The 20,645-nt window shown below is 45.6% G+C and overlaps 2 protein-coding genes across 4 annotated transcripts in view; one reads left to right on the top strand and one right to left on the bottom strand.

Moving 5' to 3' along the window:
- The window catches only part of MATR3 (matrin 3), a 49,957-nt gene extending 48,016 nt beyond the window's left edge, over window positions 1-1,941 (bottom strand). For both annotated transcript variants that reach the window (XM_068535968.1, XM_068535971.1), the window contains exons 1-2: window positions 1,862-1,941; window positions 602-639 (exon numbers count right to left, since the gene is read on the bottom strand). The gene's annotated coding sequence lies outside the window, so the exon portion shown is untranslated. The remainder of the gene's footprint in view (window positions 1-601; window positions 640-1,861) is intronic.
- Window positions 1,942-2,047: 106 nt separating this feature from the next.
- Window positions 2,048-20,645, top strand: part of SIL1 (SIL1 nucleotide exchange factor) — a 307,634-nt gene continuing 289,036 nt past the window's right edge. The window contains exons 1-2 of one of the 2 annotated variants that reach the window (XM_068535964.1): window positions 2,048-2,083; window positions 2,870-3,048. The gene's annotated coding sequence lies outside the window, so the exon portion shown is untranslated. The remainder of the gene's footprint in view (window positions 2,084-2,869; window positions 3,049-20,645) is intronic. The other variant, XM_068535967.1, reaches the window with a different exon arrangement.

The raw sequence follows: 20,645 nt of genomic DNA, 5'->3' as shown, positions 1-20,645 counted from the left end.
TGAAATCTGCAAAAATCCCATTGACTTTCGCCCTCTATAAGGCCCCCTCTTTTTTGTGTGTCTGCGCACAGTTTTGTTTTCTTTTGTTTTGCAGCGGGGGTGGGGGGGGGGCTGCAGCGCGGGGCATGTGGAACTTCCCTGACCAAGGATCTAACCCATGCAGTGGAAGCTTGGAGTCTTAACCACTGGACCACCAGGGAAGTCCTATAAGGCCCCTTTTGAGCACTTGGTAGACTCAAAAAATAAAAGCCCAACTTTTCCTCTCTACTTATATACCCCTCCATTGCCTTTGTTCTGTTTCCAAGGCACGACTCAAGGATTCAAGGAACTTCATACTAGCCAAACCTGTCGGACCAGAACCATTCTCCATGTTAGGTTTCTCCTTGCAAAGGCATGCTCTTGCAGATTTAACCTTAATGGAAAAGCAACTATGCAGGCATCCTGGTATAGTTAACAACATAGTTGGCATGAACCAGGCCCAGAATGCCAACCAGCTATTGGCTGCTGTTCTCCCAGCAGTGTAACACTTGCCTAGGTACACGGAAACCTAGGCAGCTGCCTACAGCTGGGGCCAAAGGTAGGCTAATGGAGTTGCACTCACCTGGAGCTGCATCTTCCCAAAGTCCACAGCTGGCCCCTCTGCAATCAAAGCACTCCAGGTTAGAGTCAGCCAACAGTTAGTGAACACTTGTGTGGAGTTCAAGACCCCTACCCTCAAAACTCTGTAACTTGGTGAGGCCTGAGCCACAGAAACAATAACAAGAAATAAAACAAATAGCTTTCCCTTGGTTAGCTTTATTGTCATATGTCATTTGTACCTGCATACCACAGCAGTTCAACAGTAGCAAATTAATGGTCTCATCAAGTATCAAATTAATGGCTCTGTCACTTAACAGCCAAGTGGCAGTGGGCAAGTAACTTAACCTCTGTACCTCAGTCTCCTCATCTGAATGGGGGTGTTGATAATAGTACCCATGGTGGTTGGGAGATTTAAATGGAATACAAATTAAGCCCATAGGATAATATCTGCTATAGACTGATAACTCAGTGACACTTGCTATTATCAGGAGCTACATTCCAGGCAAGGAGATGAATACTGGTGAGTAGGAGGGAAAGTTATCCTGGGAGAGCAATGGGCAGTGAAAATTGGAGAGGCTGGTTAAAACTAGATTGAGAAGGGCCTCAATTATGTGACCTCTTGAAGAACCATAAAACAGCATCTTAAAAAATGATTGGATGCAGTAATCGGTGTGAAAGGAACTGGAGGCAGTTAGGTTGCCATTCCTGCCAACGACCCCAACTACTGGTTGAAAACAATAACCGAAATATTTGCAAAAATGTTAATAAACATTCCTACCCACTCACCCTTATAATCTTATATATATAAAGTGAGAGTATCTAAGACCATACTTTTTTCCAGCCATTCTCTAATTTCACTCCTAAACGCCTCCAAACAATTTAGAGGAAAAGGAAAATAGAGGGGGCTTATTGTCCAGGTCTAAAAACTAATCCAAAAATAGCCTGTCCCTTTCAGGGGCTCGGGTTGAAGGGACTGACCGAGCTCCACCCGAACACGTGTTCCTCAGAAACCTTCCCAAGTCCCTGGCCCTGGTGCCTGGGGACCGAGACTCTCCGAGACCGGCTCTGGGGAACTCTCCAGGGACAGTAGGGATGGTAGGAAACAGGAGGCGACTCTGGGGGTACGATCCCCCAGCATCTCTTCAAGATGCCCTCCGAATCTGGGGTCACGAGGGAACGAACCCCAATTTCGTCCCGTGCCTCGGAAGAAGCCTCCCCACAACTGCCTCTCGCCCCTGGCTGGTAAACCTCCAAGGCCTCTCCCCTCTTTGCCCTTACTCACCAGCACGTGTCCGGAGCTCGGCTGGGACACTGCAGCCCGGGTAGAGTCCGCAGGGGAAAGGGCAGCCGGGAGACGAGGGGAGCCCCGCCCCGGGGCGGCTACTGGGCGGGCCCTCAGCGGGCGGGACCCAGAAACCCCGCCCAGGAAAGAGTTAGAAAAATGGGAGAGCTGTGGCAGAGGTGAGCATACTCTTTACAGGAGCTAGACCCCGGAAGAGAAAAGGTAGGAATCCGAACAAGCGTTACAATTATCTGACACCCATCCCATTTGTTACTTACGCTTGGAAAGGGCGCTGGATGTGGGACTGCTTAAGAGAAAACTTGGTGTATCCTAGCGGGGCGGTGCTTCCCGCCTGCCCACACCGAGCGCCGCGGGTTCCTCTCACACGTGTGGCGCCTTTCGGTTGCCGCAAGCTCAGCCCACGCTTTTTCCACCTCCCACGCAGATCCTCTTTCTGGCTTTCTTCAGCAGTTCTGTCACTCGGCTAACGGATCGCCCGCCCACACAGGTCACCTTGGTCTTTGGGATCTCTCCAGGAGGTTTTCGGCTGGATTATGCTAGTCACTCCAGCCTAACCTGCGGGACCATCCCTGCGGCCCTGCAGTGGGATCCTTAGCTGAGCTGCAGCAACTAAAGAGTACTGTCTTTCTCTGCCAGACTTGCCTTTCACCGTGGCACAATAGCCAAAGAGGCCACATTTTGCCCACCAGGTTGCCAGCATTTCTTTTGAACACTAAACCTTCCCCCACTACCTGGAGTCAATATGATTCTCTCCTGCTGAACATTTGGTGAAGCTGAGGACTAGAAGGGCAAGGCCCAGCAGCAGTAATTCCGAAATCCATTCCATAATTCTCAAAATTCTAAAGCCACTTCGTTCCTATTGCTCCCCCACCTCCAGCATCCTACTGGCTCTGCTGATCTATTACACCTGGCACCTTTGTCAGGTGAACCCCTGGGAGTCAGCCAATGCCGTTATCTGCCAACATGTTTTATTATCTATTTCCTCAGGTATTTCATAACAAAAAAAATGTGCTTCCTGTACACCCCCACCCTTCCAGACCTCTGCTGAGAAAGCCCAGAGTCCTACATTGATTCCAGGAAAAGACTTTCGGCCCTAAGGACAGAGAGCCACTGAAGTGGCAAGCACAAATCCTCCCCAGTTTTGATGGAGTTGGACACAGGCTCTGGTAGGAAAAAGCCTTACATAAATACAGTAATTAAAAACGTCACATGATCAGTGCTGGGCTGGTAGGCAGGAGCTCTGCTTTGCAGTTAAATAGGAAAGTGGCTGAAGACTGCTGCCATAATCAATGCCTGCATCCAGCTGCCACAGTGTGTTCATAAAGGAGGGTTATGAGAGCTATAAAACCGGACAGATGGGGTGGGTAATTGTCCTGCAGAGCTCTGCTAAAGGAGAAATTGCACTGGCATCTCATATATTTTGCTTTCTTTCGTTCCAAACACACAAAATGGAGAAGGCAGAGCTACCCTGAGGATTCATGAAAAGGAAGGATGAGGTTTGTGTGAATGTGTGCATGTGTGCTTTCAGAGCAAAGACAGGAAGTAATTGAGAATAGGGAGATACCAGGGCCTTTAAGGAGAGAGGGACCAAATGACCTGGAGACAACTGGTTTCACAGATCAGTCCAGGGAGAAGGCAGGATGGCGGGAAGGCCAGACATTATAAGTAAGGCTGAGAGATGTGCCATGTTCTCATGTGATATTGAAAATGTGGTCACCTTTTTTAGCTATAGGCCATTCAGTGTCCTTTGGAGGAAAACCTAGATTATGATTTCTTCATTTCTCAGTTAAAAAATCCTTTATAGTCAACCTTCTTAATCTCCATCCTTTTAAATTCTGAATTCATTTTGGTGAGTTGACTTATATGGTCTTTTATTTATAATATCAACTACTTTTTTCCCTTTTTGTTTCTTATTCTTGCAAAGACAAAATTGTTAGGAATAACAAAAAAGAAAAGGGAGAATTTCTAGAAAAAAAAATGCAGCGAGATGAAAGGCAAAGGATTAGGGAAGGTCCATGAGCTCTGAGTTTGACTTCATAATCGAAAGCCTGGCTCCAAGGGACACTAGGTTTCCAAACTTTTTGCCTGCCTTTCCCTTTCTCCTTCATTTATCCTCTCCTTCTTGCTTCCTTACTTGATGTCTTTCGTCCCCGAGACTGCTCTTTTCCTCTCCTCCCTGGACAGGAATCACCAGTAGAGAAATATTTAATCATTTCTTCAATTAATCTGCCCATCAACATTTACTGACCATCTACCATTTACCAGACCCTGTTCAGGCGCTGCATATAAAGTCAGAGGAATAGTACTTCCCTGGTGGCACAGTGGTTAAGAATCTGCCTGCCAATGCAGGGGACACGGGTTTGATCCGTGGTCCAGGAAGAGCCCACATGCTGCGGAGCAACTAAGCCCGTGCGCCACAACTACAGAGCCTGTGCTCTAGAGCCCGCGAGCCACAACTACAGAAGCCCACGCGCCTAGAGCCTGTACTCTGCAACAAAAGAAGGCACTGCAGTGAGAAGCTCGCACACCACAACGAAGAGTAGCCCCCGCTCGCCGCAACTAGAGAAAGCCCACACACAGCAACGAAGACCCAATGCAGCCAAAATAAATAAATAAATTTATAAAAAATAAAATTAAATTAAAAAATAAAGTCAGAGGAATAGAGATTCCTGCCTGCCTAGAGCTTACAGTCTAGTGGGAAAGAAAGATAAGTAGTATAGGTATCCTTGGGCGTATGTCAGGGGCAGCTAACCTAGCCTGGGGAGTCAGGAAGAGTACTAGAGATGGCAGTATTCCCTCTGGCTGATCTTAAAGGCTTAGAGTAGAAGAGGGATCTCTCCTGCATCCCTGTACTCCTTGCTGCTGCTCTGTAAGAGCTAGCAAACTTAGAGTGGGGCCCTGCAGTAGTCCTTATTTCTTTTTTTTAAATTTTATTTATTTATTTATTTGGCTGCGCTGGGTCTTAGTTGCGGCACACGGGATCTTCATTGTGGCGTGTGGGATCTTTAGTTGCAGCATGTGAACTCTTAGTTGCGGCAAGTGGGATCTAGTTCCCTGACCAGGGATCGAACCTGGGCCGCCTGCATTGGGAGCACAGAGTCTCAGCCACTGGACCACCAGGGAAGTCCTTACTTCTCAAACGCATAGTTAGATTGTCAAGGATATAGAGAAATTGGAACCCTCATACACTGCTGGTGGGGATGTAAAATGGTGCAACTGCTTTGGAAAACAGTCTGGCAGTTCTTCATATTATTAAACATAGAGTTACTTTATGGCTCAACAATTCCACTCCTAGGTATATACCCAAGAAAATGAAAATGTATGTCTACATAAAAACTTGTACAAACATGTTTGTAGTAGCATTATTCATTAGAGCCAAAAATTTGAAACAACCCACATGTCCTTTAACTGACAAATGGATAAACAAAATGTGGTATATCTATACAGTGGAATATTATTTGGCCATAAAAAGAAATGAAGTACTGATTCATGCTACAACCTAAATGAACCTTGAAAACATTGTGTTAAATTAAAGAAGCCAGACCACACAGTGCTTAATTCCATTCATATGAAAGTCTAGGACAGGAAAATCTATAAAGACAGGAAGTAAATTAGGGGTTGCTTAGGTTGAGGGGGGGTGGTGAGATAGCTAAAGGTTATGGGGTTTCTTTTTTTTTTTAATATTTATTTATTTATTTGGCTGCATTGTGTCTTAGTTGCGGCATGTGGGATCTTTGTTGCGGCACGCGGGCTTCTCTCTAGTTGTGGTGTACGGGCTCTAGAGCGCACAGGCTTAGTTGCCCCTGGCATGCGGGATCTTAGTTCCCGGACCAGGGATCAAACCTGCGTCCCCTGCATTAGAAGGTGGATTCTTAACCACTGGACCACCAGAGAAGTCCCATGGGGAATTAATTATAACTGAGGAGAGTCAAAAGGATATCGACTACTAAACTTAAATAGAAGTTGAAATTTTTCCCATTCATATAAGGTACCTGGCGCACATTCTATGTCTACAATCCATTGTGTAACTGAATTTTGAACACTCTTTTCATTTAAAGTCATTCCAGGAGGTGGGTCATTTTGCAAAGCCAACAGTTCTTTCTGTAGTCATTTCTGCATTGACGCCATGATGGAACCATCCCCCCAAGGCCGGTGAGGCAGAGATGCAGGGGGAGGAGCTGCTGTGTTTGCGTAAAGGCGTGGGGCCCAGCATCCCATGGGGTTTCTTTTTGAGGGGATGAAAAAGTTCTAAAATTGTGGTGATGGTTGCACATATCTGTGAGTATAATAAAAACCGTTGAATCGTGTACTTTAAATGGGTGAATTGTATGGTGTGTGAATTATATCTCAATAAAGGTGTTAAAACAACAATAAGAAGCATACCTGGGGACCTAAAAGATCTGCAATTCTGATTAAAATTGTGGGCCTCATGGTCATTGTCAATTTTAAGGTCTAGAAAGGACTTTTTATTTTGGGTCTTGTGGCCTTTCAGAGTTCCTTCCTCAGTACACAGAGAAAATTAATGCATTTGGGTGGCCAGCACAAACAGATGCAGAGGGGTAGACTGTGCATTCTCATACTTCCCCTCCCTAACTTGACTCTCTCATAATGTTTTGGTTTAAGATTTATGACGGTGTACCTACTGTGTAGAAGGTATATGGAAAGAGCTAGTCTCTTTATTTTTCCAATGGTTGAAATTAAGTTACTAATAGGCTACCCTCTATATAAACAGATAAAGCTCTTTAGAAGATAGGCAATGTGGGGACTTCCCTGGTGGTGCGTGGTTAACAATCCACCTGCCAATGCAGGGGACGTGGGTTCGAACCTTGGTCTGGGAAGATCCCACATGCCATGGGGCAGCTACGCCCGTGTGCCACAACAACTGAAGCCTGCGCTCTAGAGCCCGCGAGCCACAACTACTGAGCCCATGTGCCACAACTACTGAAGCCTGCATGCCTAGAGCCCATGCTCTGCAACAAGGGAAGCCACTGCAATGAGAAGCCCACGCACCACAACGAAGAGTAGCCCCCGCTCGCCACAACTAGAGAAAGCCTGCCCGCAGCAACAAAGACCCAACGCAGCGTAAATAAATAAGTAAATAGAAGATAGGCAATGTGATACAAAGAATAGTTGCAAAGCATCCTGGGATTCTGGGCTCCCTCTATGGCATGTAGGGAAACATCATGGTGACATCAGCTAGAGCAAGACTGATTCCCAGTCCTTCTTGATGTTGAGCAAGTTCCAAGACTTGGCTCCCTCCTCACATGCTTCCAATCACCCCTTCATTTGGTTTCTAGACTCAATTAGTTAGTCTATTTCCATACCACCCCGTCCCCCACAGTGTCCAAATTGGCCCTCCAGTACTGAAACCATGTGCCGGAAATTCATTAAGCTGAACACATGGGAAATTACAGAGGAGATTTCACTTGTCACTTGGGCTCAAATATAGAAAGTAATTTTAAAAGGACAGTGGCAAGAGGCTATTTTTATCTTGCTTGTTTGTGCTGAATTTTCTTATCTTGCTGTCTCTCATTCTCTTCCTGGCTATCTCTCCTCTTCTTTGCTTCTTCTTTAAAATAAATGTTGGCCTTTTTAATCTTCATCTTAGGTTCTCTTCTCTTGCTTTATGGAGTCTTTTGTCTGCCTTTGTCATTCATTTATTCATTCATTCAACAAATATTGAATATCTACCAGGTCCTGTGCTGGGCACTAGGAGAATACAGTGGTGAATAAGATAGACATGGTCCTTACCATTATGGAGATTACAGTCTGATGAGGCAGGTGGACATCAGGTAGATTGAGTTCGGTTTTGGTCACAGGAAAGCCTTGAGGGAGTTACTGGCACCTTTCTGATGCTGTTTAACCTGCAGTAAATGTGCATGTGAAAACAGCCAAAATCCCGGCATGTTTGTGGGGTTAAAGAAGAAACTAAATATATCAGAAGGAATGCAAGGAAATCAAAGACCCAGGTTTCTGTGTTATGTACAAGCCCCTGGGGTAGAGAGAACATGGATTTGACAGTCAGATGTGGATCTGATTCTGACTCCACCACTTAAATATTAGTGGTTTGACCGCTGAACCTCAGTTTCCTCACCTATAAAATGAGAATTGTAATCACTACATTTTAGGTTGTTGTGATGATTAAACGAGATAGCACATATAAGGGATGGGGCAGGTGCCCAACATATGTTGCTTCCGTTCCCATTACCTCCTTATCCCACCTTTGAATCTCACAATTATAAAAAAAAAAAAAAAAAAAAAAAAATCCAGCCTCTCATTTGATGGGAAATGAGGTTCTTCAGTTGGTATTAACCAATCATATGCCCAGAGAAATTGGTTACTACAAATTGCACTATACATGCAATTTATGACAGATTACTCCCTTATTCTGGGGTAAAGAAAAGGCAGTAAAAAAATGAAATTATACAAAAAGACTGAAATAAGGTATAACAAAGGACTTCCTCACCATGAGGGCTGGAAATATGAGTGGATGCCTCGGAGAGCTACAGAATCTTTTTTTTCTAAGAGTACCTGTTTAGACTGGGCTAGGGAAGGTCGACCTGGAGGTAAACCTGCCAACCTCTTCATGTCCCATTTAGCCTAGGGAATCTTTTCAGGAGGAATTGCTGTTCTTCCTTTTCCAAGCCAGGCGTCCTCTGGGGAGATGAATGCTGCCAAGAAGGCTTACTGCTCACAAGGAAAGGAAAAATGGCAGCTGCCATTTCAGGCACTTAATAAGTACACTAAATTGAGAAGCTACTGATTTGGTTTACCTGATTCCTCCCCCCTGATAAAGAAGAGATCTCTTCAATCAGACGTTCTTTGAAACTGAAAAGGAAGCCTGAGGTCCAACTGCGGAAATTGGCAGAAGCAGCACTCAAAGGGATAAGCCCGGCTCAGCAGGCGACACCAGGGTTCCTGGATTCACTCCCCCGCCCCCGCCCACAGGAAATTTCAAGTTGCCTTTGTTCTGCTGAGTTCTTTTCAAAGGGCATTATTTTAGTTGTCCTCTCCTCCTTTACCACCATTTTTCTTTCTTCTTCCTTCTTTTCCTTATTCTCGCTTTCCTTCCCTCCTCTCTCGTGCCGCCTCCATTTCATTTTCTCCACTACCCTCTCGTCCCAATCTATATCAGCTATGGGATCTCGTCGCCTACCCCACTGGGATTTCGGTTCCAAAAACTTTAGAATTCCTTCTTCTAAAGTAACAGTATTATGCTGCTAACAAAGACGCTGCTCTGTATATTTAGAGAGCAAGGTTTCCGCAAGTGTAGTCAGGTACGTTGGGGGAAGACCTTTCAGGCAGGATTTTCAGAGCCTTTCATACGCTAATGAATCGTGAGTGTCCATGGGGGAGGGGGTGCTTAGAATATTGGAACCCATTTTCCCAAACCTCTTGATCTTTTTTTTTCTCCACAGAGCATATCCTGGGACAGATGGTCTTTGGAACACATTTCAGAAACAATCATATCATGTGCTAGGTTTTTATAAAGTGCTGTAACATTCATCATCATTTGATTTTTACAACTACCCTATGATAGGACAGGGAAGTTATAATAGCCTCACTTTATAGATGAGTAAAGCTGAGGCTCAGAGAGATTGCATGCCTGGCTCATAGTAACATAGCTAACCAGCAAGGAAAGCTAGGTCTTCTTGTTTATGGCCTTACTCTATCTGCACTGCCTTGTACTGTGTTTAAATATAATACATATGTGACATCATAATATGGCATGTGATATACGATATAGGATCTAAAAGACATACATACTATAAGTGGTGAATTATGACATTCATTTTTTTCCCATTCAACTAAATATGTATTGCACATCTATTATGATGTGTTTATCACTATTCCAGGTGCTGGGGACAGAGCAGTGACCAAAATAGACAAAAACACAAATTCTTGCCTTCACGGAACTTACATTCTAGTGGGGGAGATAGAAGTTATGAGATAAATATGTAAAATATATTCCATTATATATGTTACATTATATATATATATATATATATATATATATATATATATATATATGCCTTATAATCATAAGGGCTAAGAATAAAAATAGAGAAAAGGATAGGCAGATGTGGGAGTTGCAGATAAGGGGTGCAGGGGGTCAAGGAAGGCTATACTGAAAAGGCTACATTTGAATAAAGACCTGAAGGAGATAAGGGAGTGACCATGCAGAGGTTTAGGGTGCCTAGGAGGGGGCTCCAGCAGATAAAAGCAAGTTCAAAGGGCCTCAGGCAGGAGTGAGCCTAGGGTGAGGGTGAGCTATTGAGAGGGTGGGGTGGTAGGAGATGAGGTTAGAGAGATTGAGGGGTTGGGGTCCAGATGCCACCTCTTACAAGGAAATGAAGTGATATAATGCAGATGATATGCCATGATACAATATTAATAATACCATATGACAGGTCTATTATGTTGCTACATAACAAATTACCCCCAAACTTTAAGAGTTTAAAACAGCAAAAGCTTATCTCACATAGCTTCTGGGGGTTGGGAACTGGGAGCAGCTCAGCTGAGCTGGCTCAGGGTCACTCATGAGGCTGCAGTCAGGCTGTCCACTAGGGCCTCAGTCCTCTGAAGGCTTGCCTGAGGCTGGAGGATCTGCATCCAAGCTCACTCACATGGCTGCTGACAGAAGGCCTAAGTTCCCTCACATGAGCCTCTCCATAGGGCTGTTCACTACATAGCAACTGGCTTCCCCCAGGGAGAAAGTAACCAAGGGGGAGCCACAGTATCTTTTATAATCTAATCTTGGAAGTTACATACCTTTACTTCTGTTATATTGTGCTAGTCTCACAGATAAACCCTGGTACTATGTGGGAGGGGACTACAAGTATATGAATATCAGGAGATGGAGGCTGGCTACTATAACTGGTTTAAGGAAGAAAACGTCCTCAAAATAACCAATACCTCAACAAATGTGTGCCAGATATTAGCATGTGTCTCCCAAAACACTGGAGCTCACAGCCCCATGTGGGTTGAGGCCTGAACAGGGACACACAGAGAGCGGGAGCTTCAGAAACCCACTGTGGGCCTGAAGGTCTTATTTCAATTCTGCAGGAGCATGTTTCTTTCTTCAAAGCCCCACTTCCTCTAGGCCTGGGCTCATTATTTCATTCACCCAGTTAATGCAACGTAGAATAATCTTAGTTAAACCTGCAAAGAAAAAAAAATGCTTTGAGGAAAGCAGTAAAACTTCAAAGGCAAGCTAGGACCTCTCTGGGCAACTTAACCTTGAGATGACACTGGACTTTTATGAAGGGCAGAGACAACACACCTACCCCTCCACACTCTCATGAATCTTCTTGTGAAGCCTTCCTCCCTGGTCTAAAAGGAATGATGACAGGGAAGAGAGTATTTGCTCTGTCCCTGAGGCCCAGCATTGGGTCTGTTCAGAGACAAAGACATGGCCTCCTGAGACCCAGGCAGGTCTCCTGCCGACTCCTGCCAGGTTCAGCTTTGGCTATGCAGCCGGAGTCAGCCAGTTTCCTAAGTTGAGCAGCAGATGGCATCGCAGCCTCAGGAGCGAGCATCCCAGACTGCTGGCGAGAGCAGCAGCACAATTAAGAACTCAGACTCCTGCTTGGCATCTGGGAGTTCCTGGGGTGGGGGCCCCTGCCTCCCCAGCTCCCAGCTCAGGAAGTTTCTGCTCTGTGCCTGCAGATTGGGATATGGTCAGGCTGGTATCTCAGAGAGTAGAGCTTGGAGCCCCCAGTTAGGAAACAGGAGATGAACATAGGGTCTTTTCTACAATCCTTTCTGAAAAAGATGAAAATCAGAGGTTGCTGTGCCCAGAGCTACTGTGTTTTTCCATCATCGCCTATCCCTTGCTTGTGAGGGTCTGCATGGAGTATATCCTGGTTGGGGGGCTGACAGGTCCCTGGCAGAAGCCTCCTGGGATGACCAGATGGGGCCAAAGACAATTTGAGGGATCAGGGCTCTGGAAAGCATCTGAGGAATCCTAAGGACTCAATATTGAATCTTTTTTCTCCCTAGTCACCTGAATGAGGAGCCAAGCCCCAGAGCTTTCTCCTAGCAACACAGGGAGGGTTCAGTCCCACAGGCCTTCTTTTTGTGCCTCAGTCTCCTTCTTTCTCTCTGTATTTCTGACTCCTCCTCCTCCTCCACCTCTCTGTTCCACTTTTTCTCTCCTTCCTTTTTCCTCTGTCACCTCTGTCCATTGATGTCTTTCCCTTTGTGGATCTCTTTCTTTCTCTGCTCCAGGATAGCAAGGAAAGCCAGTTACCAAACTGCCCTGGCAGAGTGCCTGTGGGCACTGGGCTGCAACACCATTGCCCGTCTTTAGAGGCTTGGACCCTCTCCACTCGGTCCACCCTCCCTCATTCCCTTCCTCCCTGCTGCTGCTGCTGCTGCTGCTTGATGGCTGGTCCCAAGAAAACCTGTAAAAAGGGAGGTCCAGAGATCACCAAGAGAATATATCTCCTCCCTCAGAGCCTGTGCTACGTGCTTTGTAGCTATGGAGAGGAAAGCCCTCAGGGGCTTCCCAATAAGACTGAGATCCACTCAACCTCCTGTTCACTAGTTACCCATTTATGTCACTAGAATGTGAACTTGACAGCAGGGACTGTCTATCTTGTTCACTGCTGCATCCATAGTGTCTAGTACATATTATCTATTATCTATCTAGTACATATTATCTATCTATCTAGTACATATTACATTATCTAGTAGATAATACATATTTTTTTAAAAACAATAATGAGAGGATGGATGGAAGGATGAATGCTATGCTCTGTATTAGGTGTTGGAGTACTAACGTGAAAGATGCCATCCCAGTCCATAAAGAGAGAGGAACACCCAGAGAAGCAGTAATCCATAATAGTAACTATGTGGATGGTGGTGGTAGAAGCTGCAGTGGGTGTCTGAGTCTGCACTGTTAAGACAGAGAAGGCTTTGTTCACTCACCACTTCAACAGTTGTTCATGGAGAACCCATTAGTACTAGACTCTGGATTATAGCAGGGGATAAAGTAGGCCCGCAGTTGGGTGTGGGAGATATGAATAAATAAATGGGTAGTAACAAACAGGATAAATGCTGTCCTAGGGGAAATAATGGACACTGGGGGCAGAAAGCAGAGGCAGCTCACCTAGTCTGGGGGGTTCTGGAAGGCTCAGTGGTGAAGTGAGTTCAGGCCGAGACCTGCTTGAAGGGTTAGTGGAAGTCAGCTAGGGAAGGAGCAGGAAAAGAGAATTCCAGGCCAAGGGAACATCGTGTAGGGTCAAGAGAGAACAGGCAAGTTTCAAGGAACTGAGAAAAAGTGTCAGGAAATCTGGCTGGAGTACTAGTATGGTGGTAGGCTCAGCTGAAAGACACACATCTAGAGAAGCGGGTGGGAGTGGGGTGAAAGAGCCGCCACACCAGGTTAAGGATTATGGCTTTACCTTGAGGGCATGGGAAACCATTTAAAAGTTTTAAGAAAGGAGGTGATAAGATTAAGTTTACATTCTAGAAAGATCACTCTGGCTACAGTATGGGAAATGGATAGTGTAGGGCCAGAGTGGCATCCTAGAAACCAGTGAGGGAGTAGTCCAGGCAAGGAATAACAGCCTGAATGGTGATGATATCAGTGGGGATAAAGGTCATGTTTGAGTCAAGACTGGGGATAATTAGGAGTTTTCCTGGTAACAAACTTGGGGTGGAGGGGATGCTGGCATTCCTGAGAGAGAAAATGCCTGTGCAAAGATTTCAAGAACTTGTCATGTGCTGAGAAGCTTGTGTGGTTATGTATTTTTAGCTTGTGAGAGGGCATGGGGTGGGTGGTAGGAGATGAGATAGAGAGGAACTAACCTTTGCTGAAGAGCCTTGGAAGCCCAGGGTGAGGCCAGACCCCTTTTGTTAGAGTTGGGGGAAGAGGGGGGAGGTATGGCCATCCTCTCCAGATACCTGAATTATCTGGAGGCTTCCAGAGGGTCCTGGTCCATCCAGGCATCTTCAGAACAAATGTATTACCCAGAAGCTGAAGGACAAGGGCAAACAGTATCCAAGGAGGTGAAGGAGGATGTGGGAACTGGAGGAACCAAGTGGACCAAGACAAGGAGTGGGGAAAATAGAAGAAGACTGCCTGCCAAGCACAGCCAGGTAGCAAAGCTGGGTGAGATAGGCCCCATCAGAGCCTGGAACTCTCTCTTCCAGCATTACCTAGTCTCTGGATTCTTTTCCTGTTCTGTCTCCAGACCTCAAAACCTCCTATGGACATCTCTAATTTTTCCCCCAACGAAGAGATTTGGAAAAGGCCAGAGAGCATGGACCAATTAGTGTAATGCTTAAGAAATTGGGCTCTGCTTCTTCCTTGATTTGCAACTTTGGGCAAAAAATCACTTACAGGAGCCATTTTCCTCACCTATGAAGTGGGGACAATAATAACGTCTACCTCATCGGTGCTGAAAGGTTGAAATGAGGTAATGTGAACAGAAAACTTACACAGTGAAGGTTCTCAATAAAGTTTTGGTGTTATTAAGATTATGATATGAGCCAAATGGGATGTGGGGGGCCAAGGGGGTATAGAAAGAGATAAGAAGGGATGTAAGTGAGGTGGGCCGAGTAGAAGGGAAGTGAGTTCCAACCTGTGCAGATTCTTCATTGGCTTCCATGGTCTATGAGACAAAATCCTCCACCAATGCTGGTTCCTGCCTACCTGTCCTGCCTCATCTCCATTACTCCCAACCTCATTTAACAGACTAAACATAACACACGCTACTACCTCTGATTCCCAGAACATACCAGGTTCTTCAGGTGTTTACATGAGCTATTCTTCTGGAGAGAAAATGACTTCATACCAATATACCAGGAAGCTTTCAGAGACTTGGAGCACATGTTAGGAGGGGAACTAGGGTAAGTCTGTTGTGGGAGGGGCATGGGGGACTGAGGGAGGGAGGAGCAGGGAAAGATAATATGGCCCAAATAAGTGGCATTTGACAGAGTACTTAGGTGAGGGGCAGGCAGGCTGGTAGGCATGCTTCTCTTGGTAGTGAGGCTAAGACTGGAGAAGAGGGAAGGGGAAGGGTTTAGGGGAGTCCCAGCACATACCTGGTCTTCCAGCCCCTCCCCCATTTTCTCTTTCCTTTCTCCCTTTAGGGTCCGTGTTCCCTGGGAGGGAATTGCAAGCCTGGGAGTGTTCCCCAGGACTTACTTGTTTCTGTTAGGAGATAAGGTTCCAGGACACAAAGGTCCCATTACTATACTCTGTGGAAAGTGCCTTATGAAGGCTTATGCAAAGGGCAATGGGAGCCTGGAGACACAGGTAGGTAACCCAGCCCCTGGGAAGGATTTGCAGAGGAGGGAAGAGGAGCAGTAGGGCCTCAGGGCAAAGGAGTAGATGATCAAATGCAAAAAGGTTTTCAGGCAGCTGGCACAGCTCAAAGGGAGGCAGGTTCTGCCTGGTCCCTGTGGAAGATAAACATATTCTTCATCCCTCTCCTTTCCTCCATCTCCAGAACTGAACTCTTGTGCCTCTTTCTCCCAGCCCGCCCTTAGAATCATTGGCTATTAGAGCTAAAAGAAATCTTGGTGACTTGTAGGTCATCCCAGTCTTTTGAATTTTATTTTATATTTTTTGGCTGCACCGCGAGGCATGCAGGATGTTAGTACCTCAACCAGGGATTGAACCCGTGCCCCCTGCAGTGGAAATGCGGAGTCTTAACTACTGAACCACCAGGGACGTCCTCTTTTGAATTTAATAGGTGAGGAAACAGAGACCCAGAGAGAGGAAGAGCTTGTCTAAGGGATCTCGGTGGATGAGGAACTTGGACTCAGAAGTCAGGATTTCATACTCATCTCTGCTCACATTTCCCAGTGCCACATTGCCCCCCATCTTCCACCCCAAATCCCAGGGGCAGGGTTTTTTTTTCCCAGGTGAGGACAGGGAACCTTCTATTATCCAATAATAATAACTACAACAACTATCCTTTATTGAACATTTGCTGTGTGTCAGGCACAGTTCTAGGTGCTGGGGACATCAATAAAACAAAGTTTCCACTCCCATGTAGCTCACATTCTGGTGTAGAGACCAAGTTAAATAGACAAACTTGTTCTGTGTCAGGTGGTAAGTGCTATAAAGAAAATTAAGGCCAGAAAGGGGGTCGAATGTGACCATAAGGAGACTATTTTAGATAGGGGCATATATTAGTTATCTATTGTTGCATAATGAATTGCTCTAAAACTTAGAGCTTTAAAACAACAACAAACATGTATTATCTTTCACGGTTTCTGAGGGTCAGGAGTGGCTTAGCTGGGTGTTTCTGGCTCAGGGTCTCTTTTGAAGGTGCAGTCAAGGTGTCAGTCAAAACCGCAGTGTCTGAAGCCTTGACTAGGGCTGAAGGATCTTCCAAGATGGTTGGCTCACAGGGCTTTGGCTGGAGGCCTCAGTTGCTCACCACGTGGTCCTCACTATCTGAGTATCCCCATGGCATGGCAGTGTGTGATCCAAGAAAGAGAGCAATGAGGAAGCCACTTTTTATTATGCAATAATTTTAGATTTACAGAAAAGTTGCAAGGATAGTACAGAGAGTTCCTATATACACTTTACCCAGCTTCCTCTAACATTAATATCTTACATAACCATGGTGCATTTGTCAAAACTAAGAAATTAACATTGGTACACTACTATTAACTAAACTATAGACTTTATTCAGATTTCACCAGTTTTTCCATCAATGTCCTTTTTCTGTTCTAGGATCCAATCCAGGATGACACGTTGCGTTTAGTCATCATGTTCCCTTAGTCTCCTTTGATCAGTGACAGTTTCTCAGTCTTTCTTTGTTTTTCATGACCTTGAGAATTTTGAAAAGTACTGATGAAGTGTTTTGTAGAATGTCCTTCAATTTGGGCTTGTCTGGTGTTTTCTCCTGATCAGACTAGGGTAATCATAATGCCTTTTGTGACTTTGTCTTAGCAGTCACACACTGTTATGCCATATTCTATTCTTTAGAAAGCAGTCACTAAGTTGGACCAACATTCAAGGCGAGGAGAATTGAGTTCTACTTCTTGAAGGGAATAGTATCGGATAATTTGTAGGCATATTTTAAAATTACTACAGGGGAGTCAGGGAAGGTTTCCATGATAAAGTGACACTTGAGTAAAGACTTGAAATAAACAAGGGAGAAAGCCATGGACATATTCAGGATAAAGCTTTGTAGGCACAGGGGATAGCCAGTGCAAAGGGCCTGAGGCAGGAGTGTGTGCAGCAATGTTTGAGGACTGTCAGGAAGCCAGTGTGGCTTACCAGAGAGAGCAAGGGGGAGAATGGTAGGGCATGAGGTCATAAAATTTGTGGCCTGGGGTTAGGGAGGTAATATAGGGCCCTGTAGAACTACAGAACTACAGAATCCTGTAGTAAGGATTTTGGACTTTATGCAGAGTGAAATGGGGAGCCATTGAAGGGTTTTAAGCAGAGGAGTGACATGATTTTAAAAGGATCTGTGGCTGCTGTGTGAATAGACTATGGGTGTCAAATGAGGAAGAACTCAGTGTTCTTCTAGAAGGAGGCTCTTCCATAGTCCAATTGAGAGATAATGCTTATTGTCTCATTTAATCCCTAACTCAAGGGCTATTATGAGGATTAAATAAGATAACATATTTTGGGTGCTTGGCACACAGTAGGTGCTAAGTATAACAAAATCTCGAGGAACAGCAATGTCTAGAGGGAGTAAATGAGTATCTTTGGGTCTGGACAACCTGCTACTTTTATGGCTCTAGGGATACAAAGAAAAAAAAACTGAGTTTTTGAGGAGCTCAGAATCCTGTGGGTTGGACATTTCTGCAGAGATAATCCCAATTCGACTGGCCAAAATGACTTGACACAGGGGGGGCTCTGGTGGTCCTGTGAGGAATGCCTGATTTGGGGAAAGTACAAACGGATTCATCTCACACACAACTTCTGCCCTTTCCATCTATAGTCTACTCACTTAGAAGCCAGGCTTCAAACTCAGGGCTGTCTGAATCTTCAGGCCCACATTCCCAACCACTCTGATATACTGAAATGGAGTAGGACCCTATGGTCCTTCCCCCACCCATGTCTTCTGCCTGCCTTTTGTCTGTAGAAAAACTTTAGCCAAAGAATACGTTTAATCAGAGAAGTGAGAAAATGCTGAAGCAAAGGAAAATAAGTCAAATAAGACCAAATAATCATAGCTTAGTCATTAAACAAAGTCAAGGACCTTTAGTTCCTCTTCAAGGGCTATGGATAATATTCTGAGCCATACCCTGGGAGCTGTCTTGCAGATACTGAAACCCCCACCAGGTGGAAGAAGTTAACTCCATCATGACCAGACTGTAGCCATGACATAAGTTGCCAAAATTCCGAGAACTTTCCCTCAAAGAAATGGGGACAAATGGACCCTGGAACTGAAGATTAACTGTACTTAAAACAATCAAGGTGACACTGATCAGACCACTGCATGACCAATTTCAAGATGACTGTCAGAGCTGACTGTACTGTTTCTGCACGTAGCCCCCTCCCTCTGCCTATAAAAGCTCTTGCCCCCTGATTGTCAGTGGTGGGGGGGGTTGGCCCTTGGACAACAGGAGTCTGCCCCCTCCCACCCCTCCCCCTCCCCCCCCACCCCCAGTTGGCAGCCTCTGAAATAAAGCAAACTTTCCTTTCCACCACCCTTGCCTCTTTATTGGCTTTAGAGCTGTGAGCAGCCAGATCCCACTTTTGGTAACAATACGGCCAACCATGTGGTGACATGGTTCTCTACACTTAACCCATGGACTTGCTGGTTACAGCCTCGGCAGAAGCTGCTATGCAATGGATTGAGGAGTTTTCAAAACCCAAAGAGAGAGGGAAAACCAGGCTTATTATCCTCTGATTGGTATTTTCTGCAAGTAACATGTAAATAACACACATAGTGGGAGAGGAAGTAGCTATCTGTTGGTTATGGGACTCCTGTGGTTAAGGCTTTGGTGAGGCTTCTCTGGATGAGGATGTGGGAAGGTCAGTGCTGTGGTCCTGAGACCCCTCTCCCACAGACCCACCAGCACTGGTTCAAAAAACTGCAAAAAAACTGCCCTTTTTCTTTTTTTAAAAGTGCCCATTTTACAGATGGAGAAAAGTGCCCTCTGCAGGGCACTTCCACTTGGCCTCTGAAATCACCAATTGCAATTCTTTGGATGAGCTTTCTCTCAAAGAGAAACAAAGAAGCAGGGAAGCAAAAAGAACAAGAATGAGAGTGAGACAAAGAAATTGAGGAGGGGGTCTTCCCTGGTGGCGCAGTGGTTGAGAGTCTGCCTCCCGATGCAGGGGACATGGGTTCGAGCCCTGGTCCGGGAGGATCCCACATGCCGCGGAGCAACTAGGCCCCTGAGCCACAATTACTGAGCCTGCGCGTCTGTAGCCTGTGCTCCGCAACAAGAGAGGCCGCGATAGTGAGAGGCCCGCGCACCGCGATGAAGAGTGGCCCCCGCTTGCCACAACTAGAGAAAGCCCTTGCACAGAAACGAAGACCCAACACAGCCAAAAATAAAAATTAAAAAAAAAAAAAAAGTTCCTTCACTCCAAAGTAGAAAATGGCCAAGATTTGGGACGAACTAAAATCCCACTCTTCAGTTTAAAAAAAAAAAGAAATTGAGGAGGATACAATTAGAGGAAGTAGAATTAATCATGGGACCAGAAGAGGCAGAACATCTGAGGGAAGTTACAAAAAAGAAGACAGCTGAGAATAGGAAGAAGAACAGGCGCTTCTTCCTCACTAAAGAACGGTCAGCTGATAACAGCCCCCTCCATGTCTGCAGTGATAGAACACCTCCAGCACCAGCCCTCAGATCCCCCTCGTCATCACCCTGCGTGGAGGGCAGGGTGGCATTCACTCCCCAGGAGCTCCTCATCCCTTTGTTCCTTCTTTCCTTCAACATACAGTTAATGAGAACCTCCTTTGGGTTAGAAACTGCTCAAGATGTTTGGGATATAGATGTGAATAAGGCAGTAAGCACACAAGTGAGTTAACAAGTTCATTGTAGATAGTGGTAAATTCTGTGAAGAAAATGAAGTAGCAGGAAGGGGTGTGTTGGGGAGGCTGCCCTGACTAGGGTGTTGTCATCTGTGCAATGGGGTTAGTAACAGGACCGTTCTCACTGGGTTGCTGTGAGGATTATGGGAGTTAATACATAAAGCTCTTAGCACAGTGCCTGGCACAGAGTGAGCTCTCATCTCTCGTATCCTAATGTGGGCAGGGCGTGTTTCTCGGACAAAGTTTTGTTCCCTTCGTTGGATTGTCTTTCTCTGAAGGAAAGGGCTATTATCTATCTTGTTTTCTGCTCTATAGAAAATGCCTGGTGTACAGTCAGTCAATACTTGTTGGATGGAAAAATAAATTCCCATTTTACCAATAGAGAAACCGAAGCTGAGAGTTTAGGGGAGTAAAATCATCCAGCTAAATTAGTGGCAGAGCAGGGACTGAAATCCAGTCCTCTGGATCAGAAAGACTTCAGGCCCAGGGATTCTTAGAGGTCAGTCCTGATACCTCTAGAAGCCCACCTGTTCTCTGGATATAGGGGGATGGAAAGTGGTGGGATGTGATGGGAAGAGGTTCAGAGAGGTTTCTGATAACACCTTAAGTAGACTTAAAAGGAGTCCTGTGCCCTGTGGCTCTCCTTACTCTCCCACCCTCTCTGACCAGCTACAAAGGTGAGAGCCACCCAAAAAACCTCTGAATCTTTTTCACCCCCACTACTGTGGGCTGCTCCCCAGCAGCTAGCCACATGGCGCAGAATCATTCCATCCCTTTCACCACTAGACCCT

Source organism: Eschrichtius robustus, chromosome 2, assembly GCF_028021215.1.
Source record: "Eschrichtius robustus isolate mEscRob2 chromosome 2, mEscRob2.pri, whole genome shotgun sequence".
Classification (NCBI taxonomy): Eukaryota; Metazoa; Chordata; class Mammalia; order Artiodactyla; family Eschrichtiidae; genus Eschrichtius; species Eschrichtius robustus.
The sequence above is the reverse complement of the archived record's forward strand: the minus strand, read 5'-3'. Positions and strand labels throughout refer to the sequence as shown.